We start from the raw sequence: 15522 nt of genomic DNA on the forward strand, positions 1-15522 counted from the left end.
AAAGAACATCCAAAACATCCCATACCCCCCATACCCTCTTTTGGTTTTTTCTTTTTTCTTTTTTTTTTTCTTTCTTTTTTTTTTTTTTTTTGGTCTTTCTTTTTCTTCTTACTTGTCTGTCCACACAACACAATGGATTAAAGGAGCATCAGACAAAAGGTTTCCACACTCACACTTTCATACCTTAAAAGCTCTATAGTTATTCAGTCATCTCCATGAATCAAGGCTATTGGATTACAGTTCAACAGTTTCAGGTATTTCCCTCTAGCTACTCCAGTACACCAAAAACTGAAAAGAGATGCCTATATACTGTATAAGAATAGCCTCCAGAAAGACCTCTCACTCTACTTGAAATCTCTCAACCACTGAAACTTTATTGTTTCATTTATATGATAATGGTTTAATATCCAGAATATAGAAAGAAATCTTACAACTCAACAATAAAAAGACAACCTAATTTTCAAAATGGGCAAATGACTTGAATAGACATTTCTCCAAAGAAGATATACAAATGGCCGAAAAATGTGAAAAGATGCTCAACATCACTGGTTAGGAAATGCAAATCAAAACCATAATGAGATGGACATTTGCACATTGTATTTATGGGGGCAATGATTTTCAATGGATGGAGTTGGCCTAAGGGTTCAACAACTGAGGAATAGAAGGGGGAACTGTGGTACATTGTAAGGGAAACGTACATCTGTAGAGAATGTTCTGTTCAACTGATGTTGCCATTATGTGATCTTGGTAAGAAACAGTTGAAATGTGCACTCTAGCTGGGAGGACTGACTCTCCTCTGGGAGGGAGGTGTACTTTGATGAAGATATCTGGGTCCCAGGAAGCTCCTCAGTCCCTAGCCAGTTCCCAGAGGACCAAAACTGGCCTGATTACATAAACTAACTGGAATTTAGCCTCTATTGTGTAAAGATATTATAAAAACTGCATGTAAGCAGTTAGAAAGAGGAAGGAAGAAGAAGAAAGAGAGAGGAGAATTTTATGAGAGAGAGAGAGAGAGAGCATCTCATCAGAATCTTATCTGGGAAAAGAATGCTCTGCTGTGGATTTTTACTAATAAGACTCTGAATGCTGTTTCTGAGATTGCTGTGGATTTTTACTAATGAGACTTGAAATGCTGCTTCTGAGACTTCCCAGCACTTTTTTTTCAGGTGTTGATGCCATCTTATCAGGTGATGTAACTATGTCTTATTTTTGAAAGCTCTTTTAATTACTTTCCTAATAAAATCTGTTTTTATACCACTGAAATCTGTGTTGTCTGCAAATCCAAACCTATAAATTAAGTGGCCACAAAAATCACGTTGCCTCTCATGTGACATATATACATACAACAGACTACTGAACAGCTGCAAGAAGGAATGAAGCTGTGAGGCATGCGACTGGGTGAATGAACCTTAATGACAATATGTTCAATAAAATGTCAGGAAGAAAAAGGTAAATATTATCATGCCTCACTTATATGGACTAACTATAATATACAAACTCAGAGAATTGAAATTGAAAGCATGGCTTATCAGATTGGGGCCTACTGTAAAGGTTCCTAGACTATAAGCACTTACCGCAGTCACATATATTTAGGAGTTGTAGTAATATTTCTAAATTCTGAGATACTGAGCTATATGTATATAACCTGTCATTCCCTGAAACTTCAGGTATTTATGTGACACCTGAGACTCTGATTTAGAGCACTGAGGCTGTGAAAGTCAGTATTCCCCCATTCAGTAACTGTTAAAAAAAAAAAGCTGAAAAAGTGATCAGACTTCAATTAGAGATATGAATGAAGCTGATTTGGATAGGACAAAGTTAAATCAGAACACTGGGTAAAGAATGATAAGGTCCATATTTTCAAACTTCAACCTGTGTATTAGACCAAAGGGAGAGATGTTTATTTGGTGCAAAATTTATATTTTGGGTAGCACATTATCTAATTTAACTTGTATGGACAGTTTACTTGAACACCATAATTACAAGGAATCTTGAATAGGGCATAAGATCTTGTTGGTCTGTACAGGTTAGTGTGATACTCCAATATATCCCAGAGTAATTTGGTCAGAGAATAAAAAAATATTTGCAAAGTCCCCTTTGGGGACTGGGGAGAAAGAAGGAAATATTCAACTTCCCCACCTGGGGAATTCCTGATATTCTCGCAAACAGTGGGGACAACCAATTCAATAGGCTGAGCCCTTGTGCTGGTTTGAAATGATGTGTATACGCTAGAAAAGCCATGTATTAATCCTAATCCCATTTTGTAAAGGCAGCTGTTTCTTCTAATCCCTATTCAGTAATGTATGTTTGAAACTAATGAGATCATCTCCCTGGAGATGTGATTTAATCAAGATTGGTTGTTAAATGTTCCAAGTTCCAAGAAATGAACATGATGATGAATATGCAACTATGTGATGTTATTGTGAATTACTGATTATATATAGAATGGAACAATCAAAAGTTAAGAATGTTTGAGTTTGTTTGGTGTTTTTTGGTATTTTTTTTAAAAATTTAAAAATTAATATAAAAAAAGAGTGGTTGTTAAACTGGATTAGATTGAGGCATGTCTCCACCCATTTGGGTGGGTATTGATTAGTTTCAGAAGTCCTGTAAAAGAGGAAACATTTTGGAGAAAGAGAGATCTCAGAGAGAACAGAGCAGAACAACATAGCCATGAGAACAGAGTCAACCAGCCAGCAACCTTGGAGGTGAAAAAAGAGAAGGAAAATGTCTCCTGGGGAGCTTCATGAAACAGGAAGTCAGGAGAAGGAGCTAGCAGATGATGCCATGTTTGCCATGTGCTCTTCCAAATGAGAGAGGAACCCTGACTGTGTTCACCATGTGCCTTTCCAGATGAGAGAGAAACTCTGACTATGTTCACCATGTGTCCTTCTGCTTGAGAGAGAAACCCTGAACTTCATCAACCTTCTTGAACCAAGGTATCTTTCCCTGGATATCTTAGATTGGACATTTCTATAGACTTGTTTTAATTGGGACATTTTCTCAGCCTTAGAACTATAAACTAGCAACTTATTAAATTCCCCTTTTTAAAAGCCATCCCATTCTGGTATATTTCATTCCAGCAGCTAGCGAACTAGAACACCCCTTGTGAGGTTTGGCCCTTTGAAGCTTATTCCTGCAAAGGAGAAGCTAAGATTACTGGTAATTATGCCTAAGAGTCACCCACAGAGAACATCTTTTGTTGCTCAGATGTGGCCTCTCTCTCTAAGCCAACTTGGCAGGTTAATTCACTGCCCTCTCCCCTGTGTGGGACTTGACACCCAAGGATGTAAATCTCCTTGGCAATGTGGAACCCAGCTCCCAGGATGAGCCAGGACCCAGCATCATGGGAATGAGAAAGCCTTCTTGACCAAAAGGGGAATGAGAAAAATGAGACAAAATAAAGTTTCAGTGACTGAGAGATTTCAAACAGAGTTGAGAGGTTATCCTGGAGATTATTCTTAGGCATTATATAGATATCCCTTTTTAGGTTATAGTGCATTAGAGTGGCTGGAGGGAAGTACCTGAAACTGTTGAACTGTGTTCCAGTAACCTTGATTCTTGAAAATGACCATATAACTATATAGCTTTTACAGTATGTCTGTGTGATTGTGAAAACCTTATGTCTGATGCCCCTTTTATACAGGGTATGGACAGATGAGTAAAAAAGAAATAAGGATAAAAATAAATAATAAAGGGAGATAAAGGATAAAAATTGCATAGATTGAAATATTGTCAGTCAATGAGAGGTAGGGGTAAGGATTATGGGATGTATGAGTAATTTTTTTTTCTTTTTGTTTCTTTTTCTGGAATGTTGCAAATGTTCTAAAAATGATCATGGTGAAGAATACACAACTATGTGATAATATTGTGAAGCACTGATTTATTGTATATGGTTGGACTGTATATATGTGGATATTTCTCAATAAAAATATTTAAAAAAAAACACAAGATATCATTTCACACCCACTGGAATGACTACTGTATTAGGATTCTCTAGAGAAACAGAACCAGAGATACCTGTAAATGTGAGATTTATAAAAGTGTCTCATGCAACCATGGGGATGCAAGAGTCCAAAATCCATAGGGCAGGCTGCAAGGTTGGGAACTCCAATGAAGGGTCTAGATGAACTCCACAGGACATGCTTGCTGGCTGAAGAACAACTGAAAACTCTCCTCTCCCTTAAAAGTCTTAAATTGATTGGAATCTCTTGTTTGTGGAAGACATATCACAGATGCAATTAACGGACTGATAATTTAATAAACCAGCTGTGCTGGTTTGAAAGGATGTATATACTCTAGAAAAGCCATGTTTTAATCAAAATCCCATTTCATAAAAGTAGAATAATCCCTATTCAATGCTATATGTTTGAAACTGTAATCAGATCATCTCCTAGGAGATGTGATTTAATCAAGAGTGGTTATTAAGCTGGATTAGGTGATGATATGTCTCCACCCATTTGGGTGGGTCTTGATAAGTTTCTGGAGTCCTATAAAAGAGGAAACTCTTAGGTCGGGGGAACAGAGAAGGTCACCATGACTCAAACTGTGTAAAATGTGCCGCCCCTTCTAGACATCCCCTTGCTTAAAAACCGCCCACACCAGGACCCAGGGGCAAGCTCACAACTCCCTACCTTGAGTTCTGTGAGCTCTGCCCAGAAGCAAAGGAATAAACTCATTCACTCTACAGTTTCTTGGTCTGCCTCTTCTCTCTTTCACCTCCTAAACCTTGCACATTGGTGCTGAAACCTGGGAGGAGAGCACGGGTACCACCCGCCTGGCAAGGGGCGACCCGGCCTCCTCTCTCCTCTTTCCCCCACATAGCCAGCGACAAGGGATCCCTCGGCCTGCCACTGCATCCACCACGGATTGGGTAAGTCCCTTCCCTCCTAGCCCCGCTGCCGGGTCTCACCGTTCCGAGAAAGCCTGTCCGTAAATTACCCTCTGAAAATCGTGAATTCACGTCAGGTTCTCTTCCAAGGGCTGAGGTGAATGAGGATGCCTGCAAACCTCATACCCTTTCCCAGGACTCAAAAAGTCATGGGGACGCCCCACTTCTCATTTCCCTCCCGATTTTCAGGTCCAGGACCTGAAAAGGCCTCAAACCAGGGTGAGATGTCCCCTGGGGAGACGAGCCCCTGCTCGTAAGAGCTCCGAGGACTCTCTCAGGGCATTGGGACGCCGACAACCCCTGGGCCAGTCCTTTCTCCTTTCAGACCCATCAGGCAGCAAATCCTCGAAAGCCAAACCCTCTACCCCGCTGGGTTGTCTCCTGACTAACCTATCCACACTGGATTTACTTCCAGACATCCGGCCGAAATGCCTCACTTACTTTTGTAAAAAGGCTTGGCCCCAAGATCAATTGGATAATGGTTCTCACTGGCCTGAGGGTGGGACTTTCCATTTTAATAGCCTTATAAACCTCCGAAAGTTTTGCCAGAGGAACAACAAATGGGCCGAAATTCCTTATGTCCAGGCTTTTTTTCTTCTGCGCTCCCGCCCCTCTCTCTGCACTTCCTGCTCTATGGCTCAGGTTCTTCTAGTCAAAGAAACCCCCAAACCCTTGCTGCTGGACAAACAATCCAATGAAATTTCCTCCTTTTCTGATCTCATCAATTCATCTTCCTTTAAATGGCCAGGGCCTCCACCATAATTAGGAAACTATCCTCTTCTCCCCCGCCCTACCCTCCTCTCCTGCCACCATCTTATCCTTCCCTTTCTCCTTCTACTCCAGCGGCTCTCCAACCACCACCGTGCCCCCTTCCCCCTTCACCAGCTCCTCCACCACCACCTAATCCTTTGCCATCCTCAACAGCCTTGCCATCCTCACCTGTAAGCTCCCATACCTGCTCAAAAAGTATTTTACTCTGTCCCCTCAGGGAAGTTGCAGGACCTGAAAGCTAATCCGAGTACACACTCCCTTCTCCCTGGCCGATCTCTCACATTGAGAAATGGTTGGGCTCCTTCTCCAATGACCCAACTACCTATACTAGAGAATTCCAATATCTGGCTAACGCCTACGACTGTACCTGGCATGATATCCATGTAATCTGCTCTTCTTCCCTAACTATGGATGAGATGGACCGCATTTTCAATGTAGTCAGGGCTCATGCTAACCAGGTGCATATAACCGACCACACCATGCCGGTGGGGGCCGAGGCAGTGCCAGATCAAGAGCCAGGGTGGGACTATCAAATTGACACTCCAGTGGGAAGAAATGGACAGATTAGGCGAGACAAAATGCTTACATGCCTCATAGCTGGCATGCAAAAAGCTTTCCATAAATTCATAAACTTCCATAAACTGAGGGAGATTATTCAAGATCCTGAAGAAAATCCTGCCGCTTTTCTAAACCGGCTCACAGAAGCCCTCTCCCAATATACCCGCCTATACCCTGACCTGGAGGCTGGTAAAACCATCTTAGCCACACATTTTATATCCCAGTCAGCTCCGGATATAAGGCGCAAACTTAAAAAAATCGAGGATGGTCCTCAGACCCCTACTCGTGACCTGATAAACACGGCCTTTAAAATTTTTAATATTAGTGATGAATTAGAGAGGGCGGAGAAAGAGTCCCGGGACCGCCGAAGGGCAAATTTACAAACCCAATCCCTGATTGCGGCCCTGCAGCCCACTTCAACTGACAAGAAGCCACCAGGAAAATGCTTCAAATGTGGCCTCAATGGACACTGGTCCCGCCGTTGCCCCAATCCTCAACCGCCCAAGGGACCATGCCCTCTCTGTGGGAAAAAGGAACATTGGAAAAGTGACTGCCTCTTGGCACCTAGCCATGGAGGGGCCGTCCTGCCAACCCCTGACCCACCACTGGCAGTCCTGGGCCTGGCCACTGACGACTGATAACGCCCAGCCTCAGCGACCCCAATCACCCTCATCGAGCCCAGGGTAACAATCAAGGTAGCAGGTAAGTCCACATCCTTTTTAGTGGACATGGGGGCTACCTTCTCTCTCCTCCCCTCTTACTCGGGTCAACTTCTCCCTTCCCAGGTCACAGTTATGGGCATAGATGGCCGTCCTTCACACCCCTTAACTACCGGACCACTTACATGTTTAATAAAAGGCTACCTCATTACACACTCTTTCTTAGTAATGCCTTCCTGCCCCAGCCCATTAATGGGGCGGGATCTTCTCACCAAATTAGGAGCCTCACTTCACTGGATACAAAAACCTCAAATGAATTTACTATTACCCTTATATGTGGCCTACACCTCCACCCAGGGTTTCACCCTTCTCTCACCTCCTCTACCACCTCACCTAGTAAACCCAGAGGTATGGGATACCTCAACTCCCCTAACAGCTTCCCATCATAAACCGGATCTTATCCAGCTAAAGGATCCCTCCTCATTCCCGTCTCAGCCACAATTTCCCATCTCCACAACCCATCAAAAAGGACTCCAACACATCATTAACTGGCTCATGGGAAAGGGACTCCTCATACCCACTAACTCGCCATATAACACCCCTATATTGCCTGTCAAAAAACCTGACAGTCCAGAGTGATCCCCCGATGAATCCCAGAATGATTTGATCAGTGACTGGAAAAGTATTTGCAAGCCTGCTTCGGGGAATGGTGAGAGTAGGGAGAAATTCAACTTCCCCAAGTTGAATTCTTGATATTCTCACAAGCAGTGTGGACAACCAAAGCTATAGGCTGAGCCCCCAGTCTTGGGGTTTGTTCACATGAAACCTAACCCCACAAAGGATAGGTCAAGTCTACTTAAAATTTAGGCCTAAGAGTCACCCCCAAGAGAGCCTCTTTTGTTGCTCAGATGTGGCCTCTCTCTCCAGCCAATATGACGAGCAGTCTCACCACCCTTCCCCTCTCTGCGTGGGACGTGACTCCCAAGGGTGTGGACCTTCCTGGCAATGTGGGACAGAGATCCTGGAATGAGCTGAGACTCAGCATCAAAGGACTGAGAAAAACCCTAGAATGAGCTGAGAATTAACATCAAGGGATTGAGAGAACCTTCTCAACCAAAAGGAGGAAGAGTAAAATGAGACAGTGTCAATGGCTGAGAGATTCCAAACAGAGTCGAGAGGTTATCCTGGAGGTTCTTCTTACACATTAAGTAGATATCACCTTGTTGTTCAAGATGTAGTGGAGAGGCTGGAGGGAATTGCCTGAAAATGTAGTGCTGTGTTCCAGTAGCCATGTTTCTTGATGATGATTGAACAATGATATAGCTTTCACAATGAGACTCTGTGAATGTGAAAACCTTACGTCTGATGCTCCTTTTAGCTACTATATCAACAGAAGAGTAGAACATATGGAATAAAAATAAATAATAGGGGGAACAAATGTTAAAATAAATTCAGTTTGAAATAGTGGTAAATGAAAGTGAGGGGTAAGGGGTATGGTATGTATAGTCTTTTTTTCCTCTATTATCATTTTATTTCTTTTTCTGTTGTCTTTTTATTTCTTTTTCTAAATCGATGCAAATGTACTAAGAAATGATGAATATGCAACTATGTGATGATATTAAGAATTACTGATTGTACATGTAGAATGGAATGATATAAATGTTTTATTTGTTAATTTTTTTAATTAATAAAGAAAGTTAAAAAAAACTGACAGTTCTTATTGTCTAGTCCAAGACCTCTGACTAATTAATGAAGCTGTCATCCCCATCCACCCAGTAGTTCCCAACCCATATACTCTTCTCTTACACATCCCCCCTCACACCACTCATTATTCTGTCCTAGACCTCAAAGATGCCTTCTTTACAATCCCTCTAGACCCTGCCTGTTACACTTTATTTGCCTTTACCTGGGAAGACCCGGACTCTTTGGCTGCCCAACAACTTACATGCACGGTATTACCTCAGAGGTTTCACGACAGCCCCCATATCTTTGGCCAAGCCCTAGCCAGGGACCTAATAGGGTGCAATCTAACTCCCAGTATCATTCTCCAATATGTAAATGACCTATTAATTTGCAGCCCTTCTGAAGAAACTTTCACAAAGGCTACAGCCACCCTATTGAATTTTTTAGCTAACAAAGGATATCGAGTCTCCCCCCACTAAAGCTCAACTCTCTTCCTCCACCGTCACCTATCTGGGGCTCCGCCTCACTCTCACATCCCAACATCTAACAGTAGACAGACAGCAAGCCCTCCGAGAGCTCCAACCTCCAGAAAATGCAAATCTTATCCTTCCTAGGTTCTGTGGGGTTCTTCCGACACTGGGTCCCCGGCTTTTCCCTCCTAGCAAAGCCTCTTTATGAAGCAGCCAAAGTGACACCCATGGGACCCCTGAATGGCCCCTCTACTATAGCCAAAGCTTTTCTGGTTCCCTGTAATGCCTTACTTCATTCTCCCCCCGCTCACTCTTCCAAATCCTGACAAGCCCTTCTTCCTTTTCACCGACGAAAAACAAGGAAATAGCAGTGGGAGTCTTAACCCAACTACCTCTCTAAACAAATGGACCCCACAGCCCATGGGTGGCCTCTCTGTGTCCGAGTGCTGGCTGTGGCTGCCACCCTAACTCATACAGCTCTTAAACTTAACCTGGGTAGGCCTCTCCAAGTACTATCACCCCACCATTTACAAGACCTCTTATCCCATAAATCTCTCTCTTTGCTCACTCCCTCCCATCTCCAGGAATTTCACTTATGCTTCCTAGAAAACTCAGATATCACACTCTCTGTCTTGTCTGGCCTCAACCCTGCTACTCTTCTCCCTTGCAGCCCCCTATCAAACCCCTCTCCACGGCCCACTCACCTTTGCACTGAAATCATGGAAGAGCTCGTGTCCCCACACCAGGGCTTCTCAGACACATCCCTGTCACAGGCAGACCTCACCCTCTTTATTGATGGCAGCTCTATAATAAACCAATGGGGAAAGCACAGGGCTTCATATGCTATAATTTCTCCCACCAAAACACTTGAAGTGGCTCCCAGAGGGAACCACATCCCAAAAGGCTGAACTAATTGCTCTCACCAGGGCCTTGCACTTAGCCAAAATAAATCCACCAACATCTACACAGATTCCAAATATGCTTTTCTGGTAGCACACAGCCACTCAGTCATCTGGAAGGAGCGAGGGTTCCTTACCACCAAAGTCTCACCTGTAATTAACGCTAAGCTTATCCAATGCCTGCTTCAAGCACTTCAATTACCGTCACAGGTGGCCATCATGCATTGCAAAGGACACCAAACAGATAAATCCGAAATCACCCGCTGAAATAACTGGGCCGATGCTGTTGCACTGGAACTGACCAAAGAACCCTCACCTTTAAACCCTCCAGCACCAATTCTTTTCTTTACTCTCCCCCACCTCCAACCCGCCTATTCTTCCAGGGAACATGAAAACCTCCTTGCACAGGGAGGCTCTACTACACCAGAGGGCTGGATCTTCCTCGATAACAAGGTGGCTGTCCCAACCAAACAGGCCCCTGTTATTCTTTCTCAGGTACATTCGTCACTTCATATCGGACCCAGGGCCCTCACACGGTTCCTCCAGCCCTTACTCCATCACCCATCCCTAACTCACCTCACAACGTTGGTCTGCTCCTCCTGTCTCACTTGCCAAATAACAGACCCCCAAGGAGGGTTGTGCCCCACTTTCCCAACCCATCACCTAAAGGGCCACAGTCCAGGGCAGGACTGGCAAATTAATTTCACACACATGCCCACCCACAAAAAGTTCTGTTACCTACTAACTATGATTGACACCTTGACAGGCTGGATAGAAGCTTTCCCTACTACATGGGAAACTGCTGATGTGGTGGCTGACCTTCTCCTAAGACAAATCATTCCCCGCTTCAGACTACCTACCTCCATCCAATCTGATAGTGGCCCAGCTTTTATTTCTCAGGTGATCCAGCAGGCCTCGTTTGCCTTGGGAATAGACTGGAAACTACATACTCCATACAGACCCCAATCCTTGGGTAAGATGGAATGAGCTAACGGTCTTATCAAGATGCAATTAACCAAACTAGCCATTGAATTATGACCGTCCTGGGTCGACCTTCTTCTGCTGGCCTTTGCCCGATTACGTGCCACTCCATGGGCACCTACTTTCTTAAGCCCTGTTGAGCTCATGTACGGCCGCCCATTCCTACTCAATCACCATCTGCCGGTGCAGCCTCCTCCTCTGGGTTCTTACTTACCATATCTCTCCTTAATCAGACATTTGCTGTGGGAACACACCGATCGATTCCTGCCACAACCCGGGGAAACAAATCCCGCTGATCGTCCCCACGGTCTCCAGCCAGGACATGAAATACTCCTTAAACAGCTCCAGCCCGGACCACTCCAACCACGGTGGACTGGCCCACACACGGTGATTTTTACCACTCCTGTGGTGGTAAAACTTCTAGGCAACCCCTCTTGGCACCACCTGTCACAGGTCAAGCTATACAAACAGAATGAGAGCCCATACACCTGTCACCCCCTGGGGCCCACTTGCATCTGCCTCACTCGCACTATTCACCCTCCTAACCCCCATTGAGGGTGCTTCCTGTATATGGCAATTCAAAATCCAGGAACCTGTTAACCAAAACTGCTAGTTGACCAGCCATATAATTGGTGCAGGAGACTGCCCTCTCATGGGCTGTAACCAATCTTTAACCATCCCCATAATGCCTAAATCAGGCACTAGCAACCAGGGGCCATTTGCCTGCTTTCCATATGATCAAACTAAAACTTACTGCAACCAGGACAAGTATAACGACATATATGGGGGATGCCCCTGTTGGTCATGTAATATACATGATGCTGATGATAGGACAGGACTCTTCTACATCAGTTCCAAATGATTTTACGTGAATATTACAGATCCCTGGGACACTAAATGGGTGACGGGGGTTCAAGGCAAAATATATTACAATGGCTGGTCCCGGAACTCCCATAAGCACCATTGAAATACATCACGAGTATATCCTCATAAAAAATACTCATACCCAGGTGTCTATCAACATTTTACAAGCAGAGCAGAACCTCTCGAACCACCTCGCCAAACTCTCTGCCCCAACAGCCCCTCAAACATGGCTCCATATCCTCCAACACACCTTACAATTCCTCAACCAAACACAAATACTTCCCAACTTAACCCTCTGCTTCCTTTGTACTTTGTTGGGAAGGTCCCTATTAGCAGCTGTCCCTATAAATCTTACCCAAAAACACAATCATAACCCTGATTCCTGCCATAACACCCTAAAGAATATCCCCCTATGGGAACCATAGCCCAATAACCTTCCCTATCCCCTTAGGCTCTGCTACCTCACCCACACAACCGCGAGCCAAGAAGAGCTCCATAGCAAATGCCAAACTAACGTCACCATCCACAACCCCACCCATGCCCCTAAAGGACAATATTTCTAATGGGACTCTTACCAAATGCCTCAACCCCACTACCCCAGGACCATGCTTCCTGGTGACCATAATTCCTCAATTAACCCTCTATGGTGAATCAGAGCTAACTTGGCTACTGCCCCCCCCCCCCTTCGCTCCAAAAGGGCTGCCTTCCTTCCTATCTTGGCAGGCATCAGCCTGGCTGCCTCAATTGCAGCCTCAGCAGCAGCTGGAGGAGCGCTAGGACATGGTATTTCAACCTCTCAAAACTTTGAGACTCAACTACAGGTAGCCCTGAACTCAACATCAGAATCCCTATCTTCTCTGCAACATCAACTTACCTCACTGGCCCAGGTGACTCTTCAAAATCGACCAGCCTTGGACCTGCTAACAGCCAAAAAAGGAGGGACGTGCATATTCCTCCAAGAAGAATGCTGCTATTATGTCAACGATTCAGGTCTGGTAGAACAAAATGTTCACACCCTAAACAAACTAAAAGAAGATCTCTACCATAGAAAACAGGGAACCACTCTGCCCTAACCTGGTTCTCTTTGCCCCTGGTGACATGGTGCCTCCCGCTACGAGGACCAATTATTCTAATCTGTCTTTTCTTTCTCCTAGCTCCCTGTCTCCTCAATTTCCTTCCAAGGATGCATAAAAGAACTGTCATGGTTGGCAATCAACCAAATGCTCCTACATCATTATCACCGCCTGCCTTCCTTACCAGATTCCTATAACCAACCTCCCCACTCTTCTGACTATGACAGTTCCAGCCTATAACCCCACACCACCCCAATGCAGCAGGAAGTAGCCAGAAAGATCTTGGTGCCCTATTATCACAAAAAGGCTGGAATGTTAGGTCAGGGGAACAGGGAAGATCACCATGACTCAAGCTGTGTAAAATGTGCCACCCCTCTAGACATCACCTGACCCCCTTGCTTAAAAACTGCCCACACCAAGACCCAGGGGCAAGCTTACAGCTCCCTACCTTGAGTTCTGTGAGCTCTTCCTGGGAACACAGGAATAAACTCGCTCACTCTACAATTTCTTGGTCTGCCTTTTCTCTCTTTCACCTCCTAAACCTTACAGAAACATTTTGGAAAATGAAAGGGATTCCGAGAATGCTGCAGCACCATAAAGCAGACAATCCACTAGCTAGCACTTTGGAGATGGAGAAGGAAAATGCCTCCCGGGGAGCTTCATGAAACAGGAAGCCAGGAGAGAAAGTTAGCAGATGACGCTGTGCTTGCCATGTGCCCTTCCAGCTAAGAGAGAAACCCTGACTGTGTTCACCATTTGCCTTTTCACTTGAAAGAGAAACCCTGAACTTCATCAGCCTTCTTGAACCAAGGCATCTTTCCCTGGATGCCTTTGACTGGACATTCCTATAGACTTGTTTTAATTGGGACATTTTCTCAGCCTTAGAACTGTAAACTAGCAAGTTATTAAATTCTACTCTTTAAAAGCCATTCTGTTTCTGGCATATTGCATTTGGCAGCTAGCAAACTAGAGCACCAGTCTTCTGGTTTATCAAACAGCCACAAAATAATCTTGAAGTAATGGTTAGGTCAGTGCTTGCCAGATCATATAACTGGGTACCATCACCTGCCCGTGCTAACATCTGAATCCCAACCATCACAGCTACTATTAAAAAATCAGAAAACAATTGTTGGAATGATGTGGAGAAACAACACTTAATTCATCACTTGTGGGATTATAAAATGGTGCAACTGTGCAAGACAGTTTGGCCGTTCCTCAGGAAGCCAAGTATAGAATTACCATATGACCTGGCAATCCCGCTACTAAGTATATATGCAAAAGGATTGAAAGCAGCGTGTTGAACAGATATTTTCACATGCCAATGTCCATAGCAGCATTATTCACAACTGCCAAAAGTGCAAGCAACCCAAGTGTCCATCAACGGATAAAAGGATAAACAAAATGTTGTATCTATATACAATGGAATATTACTTGGCCACAAAAAAAAGAAGTCCTAATACATGCAACAACATGGATGAAACTTGTGGACATGAAATTGAGTGAACTAAGCCAGACAAAACAGGACAAATATTTTATGATCTCACTGATAAAAGCTACTTATATTAAACAAACTCGTAAGGGTTAGAATTTAGAATAGAGATTACTAAGGGATTGATTGGGAGTAGAGAATGAGGAGCTGATGCTTAATTGTTCAGAATGTCTATTAGATTGATTGTAAAGGTTTGGAAATGGATAGTAGTGATGGTAGCACATTACTGTGAATGTAATTAACAGTACTGAATTATGTATGTTAATGTGGTTGCACAGCGGAAGTTTTGTGTTGGAATATTACTAGAATGAAAGAAGATAAAACATGGGACTGAATAACACAGTAAACACTGTGCATGGTGGACTGGGGCTAGTAGTACAAATATAAGAATGTTCTCTCAGGAATTGTGACTACAAGTTTATAGTACCATAGTTAATAGTATTCTTTCATGAATTTTGACAAAGGTACCACTCTAATGCAATGTGTCAACAATAGGGGGATATATGAAAACAATGTCTTTTACACATGACTTTTCTGTAACCTACAACTTCTCTAATTAAAATATAATTATAAAAATTTTTAAAAAACAACATTGTGTTAAGTGGAAAAAATACAAAGCAGTACATATTGTATCATACCATTTATATAAAATATAAATATAATTAAATGTATAGAGACATAAATGAATTAGTGCTTATGTAGGGCTGGGGAAGAATAAAGGGATTTAGAGGTGCTAAGGGGTAAGGGTTTTTTCAGCTTGGAATAAAACGTTCTAAATTTGATTGTGGTGATGAATGCCCAACTTGTGATTATACTAAAAGCCACTGATTACACATTTTGGATAGATTGTATGGTATATAAATACATTTCAGTAAAAGTGCTTTTTAAAAAAAATGCTCAAGGGGACTTCCGGGAAGATGGCAGACTAGAGCAGGTTGAGATTAGCCCAGCTCCACAGAAAAGTTAAAGAAGGGACAGGAGAGTGACTCAGCAGCAATCCAGGAGTAAAGCTGACCTGGGAGAGCCTTCAGCACCACATGTGGCAGTCCTGGTTGCAAAGGCCGAGGAACTGAGAGGCAGAGGGCTGGGGCCTGGTGTGGAGGTCTGGAGGAGCCCATGCGAGTGCACGGGCTGGTACAGGGGACCAGGAAGTAAGCCAGGCCGCGTTCCTTGGGCGCGCTACC

This window comes from Tamandua tetradactyla, chromosome 6 (genome assembly GCF_023851605.1).
Source record: "Tamandua tetradactyla isolate mTamTet1 chromosome 6, mTamTet1.pri, whole genome shotgun sequence".
NCBI classification, from domain to species: domain Eukaryota; kingdom Metazoa; phylum Chordata; class Mammalia; order Pilosa; family Myrmecophagidae; genus Tamandua; species Tamandua tetradactyla.